Genomic DNA, 5,412 nt, shown 5'->3' with positions numbered 1-5,412 from the left:
TGTGTTGGGGTTTTGGGCGTGTGGGTCGGGTCCACCGGGCCCACCCACCCCATAATTAAGTCATATATATATATATATATATATATATATATATATATATATATATATATATATATATGTGGAGGGTGCGGTTGAACCAGTTGGGTCATGGCCGTAGTTTCTTATTTTAATTAAATTTTGTTATATGGTTTTGCGGGTGGCGGGGGTGGTCGCCCACCACCACATATATATATATATATATATATATAATTTTTTTATATTTAAAATAGGGCATTTTTTTAATTTTGTCTAACATAAGGGTTATTAGACAAAATTAAAGAGGCAACATTTTCCCCTGCTTTCAGGAGCTAGGTTTCATGCCCCGGGGTCGGTCAAATTGCAGGACACTAAAATTTGGCCTACAACCCAACTTTGACCAGAACTTTGACTGGTTCGTTCTCCCTCATATGAGCTCGGATTGATGAACTGTTCACACCACCGCGATCAGGACAACGAGATCTACACTCTGGTCTTAGTTCGAAAGCATTCCGATCACTTTGATTTTGGAGCTTTCATAAGCCCTCTTTGCCCTGTGTGTGTCTCTAGAGCCACCTGGATCAAAAAAGAACTAGACTACCACATTTTTTATTGGTGGAGCTAAGAGTGTTTTTGTTGTTTCTTTATATATAATTATTTAATAGTTCATAAGTAAGGGTAAGGCTTGAAGTCATCATGACAATATATTCAATATGAACTTAACTTGAGGGAATTGAATTTCGGCGGGGAGGATAACAATCATTCTTGCCATTCACCCAAGATAAATCCAATTGTCATATAAATACTTTTTTGTTTTTTGTTTTTTGGTAAAAGTTGGGCAACTTGTATTAATAAGATATCATAGAGATACAAAATAGACTAATAGCACAACTTAGTCTTTTTTTGCCATTCAAAAACTTGAAACCAAGTAGCAAAACCTATCATATACAAAAAATACAATCATAGAGCCTATGCATACTACATAAGGCCTGAGAGCATACTATATCTATCTAGATAACAAAATTGTATACATGACTAAAAGCGAGCAATAAACAATAATTGAACAATGTCTATGCAATGGGGTAGTTCACTTGGAGGGTTTTTGGTGGACCAACATCCTCCTCAGAATATGAAACTTGATATTGGCTAGCTTCTTCACCAACACCATGACTTTGTGGTCCAATTTTCCAATCTGCCTTTGTAATTCATCCACTGTTAATAAGATCTCCCACTGGTCCTTAAACCTCTCAATCAAAACCATACCCATTATTATCTTAATTTTCCAAATCATCATCCACTTGCAAATAACAAGTATGCCTGGTCCTCGTATAACTAGTATCTGGAACCCAACAACCTACTTATTCTATCGCATCTACATAAAATATAAAACAATGTTCTAAATGAGCTCCCTCTTTTGCCTCTTTAATTTTCCTACGAATATGAGGTGGGTTATTCCTATAATAAACTGCAAATGAGTGCTCCACACCTTATTCAACTTGGGATGTGGATGGAAATCTGGAGCTTCTCTTGCCCCTACGCCCACCCATACCTCAGTATCTAGGCATTATTGACTAGTAATTATAAGAGCACATCCTCCAAGGATGATAAGAAGCAAGTAAGCGATTGCACAACCAAGCTAAAAACCTTTGAATGGAAACAAGAAGGCAGGTTTTAAACACGTCTCCTTTTCAACCAAGCTAGGAGGCACCACCAATGCCCAAAGAGACCATACCAATGACTAATATGAAGATAAAAAAAGCCCTTGCAAGCCTATTCTCACTTGAGTGACAAGAGAAGGATCAATGCAAGGACTGCAAGTGACCTACATAGACCTTCAGTTGTGGAAGAAGAGTAGAAGGGTCCCAAAGCTCTCCCATTGCTGAGAAATAAACCCAAAAAGTGAAAGGAATGACCAAGTAAGATAACATCTAACCAAGAATTTCGAATATGAAACACAACCTAGACTTAGAATGATAAAGAAACCTAAAGTTGTGTAGCAAGAAAAGACCTTCAGGCAGAGTTGACTAATCAAATAGAACACTTTCCTGGATTGTGACTAGTATAGAAATTAATCAGACTGCTAGAATTAGAGTAGACCAAAGCCCACAAACCAACAAATAACCCAAGACTTCCCCAAACAAAACCCAAAATCGTTGGAGGAAGAAAATACTGCCAACATGACTGACAAACATGGAAAAAGAAAAACTATAAAATCCTTACCCTAACTAATGAGAAATCCTGAAGTAGAGGATGGTCCGAGGGAAACCTTTCTATTTATAAATTTTCCCTTCTGCAAAATTTGGAGGAAATCTAGCAACTAAATGTAATAATTCACTACAGTGGTTGTAAGACATTCCTGACGACCGATAAACGATATCATTTACACACCAAATCCATACAAGGATTTGAAATCCCCTTTGGCTACTATCCACTGGAACGAATGTCTTTCCATGATGTCACTAGACACTAAATACTTTGGCAAAACATAGGTAAGGAACATATGTTAGATCCATAAAACCAAATCAGAGTTTGAATGTTGAATGTGATAGTTCATGTAACAAGTGGAGCGACTTTTGATGTTGAAGAAAGTAGCTATGGCATGTCTTCATAATCCTTGATGTATTTATAATACTATGTAAACACATAAAATAAAATTAAAAGAAACAAAAATTAAAAGAAAGGAAATCAACAAAAACACCTAAAATTAAGATCCTTAAAAATAGCTCATACTCATGTAAGTAACATATTTACCATAAGTTACTACCCACCATAATTTAAGCAAGTATTTACATAAAATACAAAATAGGAACATAATGTAAATAAATATATTTACCAAGAGTTACTGCCCACCATTATTTATGTGATCTTCAACACTTTAACAAATATGAGTAAAAATGTAAATGAATAGACTTACTAAAGTTTATTTTACAAAGAGACGTGATCTAATTTACAAAGAGACATGTCTCTTGGATATAAAATACAATTGAAACTTTTCATTTTTCACACACATTGTGATCTCTACTTTCCTTTCATTATTATTAATTGAATTTCTAAGTGTGATTGATAAAGAAAATATAATATATATTCACAAGTAATTACCATAGTTTAGAAATAAAGTACTTGTATAAATCGTATTGAAAAGTCAACATGGTGTCAGAGCTTTGGTGAAAGCAAGGAAGTTGAAGATCACATCTAAGCCTATACAAGGAACTAAGCTGATCTCTGTCTGCCAACAAAGCTAAAGATTAAGGGCACAAGTTCACAAGAAGGCTATTACAAGCAAACATACTAGGCTTGGTTGATCTCATGCGATTTATCTTTGAAAAAAATTGAAGGACTTGTGTCAAAAGGAGAAATTGTGGCAGAAAGAATTTCCTCTGTGAGAAGTTAGAGAACCTTGTACTAGCTTCAGAGAGAGTAGATCTCCGAATTTGAAATTATGGACCACCATTGACATTGTTAGGCTAGATAGCTTATATGTTGAAAGGTTGCAATGGCATAGAGAGTAGCCATAATTACCACAATAAGATATGTCTTAGTGTGAGAGGGAGCATCTAGTTAGGATGATAGGAAAGCAACTATGGTGATAGACCTTGTAAAAGGGTCAATGTACCAGCATGGTACAATTGGTCATGACAAAGTTAATTATGTTTTGAGATTTGTCTCAAATAATGAAGTACAATTACATATTCATATTAGGAAGAGAGTGCTGAAAAAAGAAATTCATTATGATATTGTTTCAATCTAGGGTTCGTTATGACTATGAGCATGAAGCAAAAATATTTCGCACTTTGTATTGCGGTGGCCAAGTATATTGCAGTTGGATGGAAAATTGTGAAGCAGTAGGGCTTTAGAAAGTACTTGTAGAATTATTTGTTCAGGTGCAAGTGATAACATGATGACAGGTTGGGGCACCTTGATATGTAGTGTACTAAGACACGATACATAAGAGATAAGTATGGCTCCAATTCTACATCAAGCAGATTGATCCCAAGACGAAGCTTATATACTTTGAGGACAAACTTGAAAATATTGAGCATGTCTCTCTCAACAAGAGGGAGTGATGAGATAAAAACATCAACGACAAACATTCTCTTTAGATTAGGTTGACCGAAATAATGGTCCAAATTGTTGATATGATAGCATCAAGGGACAAAAATTCTACCTTAGGAGAATGGTCCAGTAGGGGACAAACATTCTACCTTAAGGAGAATGGTCTGGTAGAGGACAAAAATTCTTCTTGAGTCAAATATATTGACCAAAATGAGGAAGAATGGTCCTAGAGGCCCATACACTTAGTTGAGTGGGTGCCTTTCAACATCAGGCTCAAACTCTCCAGATAGGATGAGGAGCACACTTAGCATTAGGCTAGAAATCACTCATGAAGAGTGAGGCCCTTGGAGATTCACCACAAGTTAGAGATATTGACCAGGATGATGGTGATTAGCCTGCGTACCATATGTTAGTGTGACCAGAATATGATGAATAGTTGATGCTAAGATATGCCATGTGTCAGGTATCAACCACGATATGGTGAGTAGTTAATGCTGATGATTTACCAAAAGTTGGTTATTAGATGATGTTGTTTACTTACCATGTATCAAATATATTTTGACCAAATTATGAATTATGGAAAATTTGGAAGTATTTGTAAGCACACTACAACTATGATAAAAATTTTAAGTTTGAAGACCTATGATAGATGTCAAGCTGAGTCATTGGAGCATATTGTTCTCATTTATGTGTATAAATATTGCTGTGTTAAAGTCCGAGGATATTCACTATAAAGTGACCATGAGGAGATCATAACATGGAAGAATATTAACATCATTGAAGCTGTCTATAAAGGTCTTTGAGATTCCTAGATACTTTCTTCTAATCAAAATCCTAGATGAATTTGCAATGAAGTCAAGCTTGATAAAGGTTTCCATGCATAAAATACTATAATGGGAGAACTAAGTTGGAATGTGTGTTATGCATCATCACTACAATCTTATTTGAAGTATACTTAGATGATCTCTTATCATCATAAGAGAAGCTCAGTCAGAAGTCTGAAGACTTGCATCATAATATTTTGATATACCAACTGTGACAAAGACTTATCTCTCAAATTCCCTAGGAGCTAACATTCTCCTTAAAAGGTAATGAGTATTATAGGTAATGGCTCTGGCAACAAAGGGAGAAGAATTGGAAGAATGAAGCAAACCCCGTGAGAAAAGGATATATTCCAAAATCAAGATTTGAAGATATGAGCTTAAGAGGGAGCAAATAGATAAACAAATTTGAAATATACCTGTCTGTGACTAGAGATGAGAGAATAGAAGATTCTTCGTGTAAGAGGGAGATCATGTTTTGCTCCAGTTGCTAAGACTTTGAATAAGTCTCATACTTTAAGAG

The sequence above is a fragment of the Pinus tabuliformis genome, chromosome 6, assembly GCF_031772625.1.
Source record: "Pinus tabuliformis cultivar Carrire ecotype Pingquan chromosome 6, CPIR1, whole genome shotgun sequence".
NCBI lineage: Eukaryota > Viridiplantae > Streptophyta > Pinopsida > Pinales > Pinaceae > Pinus > Pinus tabuliformis.
This window is presented reverse-complemented; position numbering follows the sequence as displayed.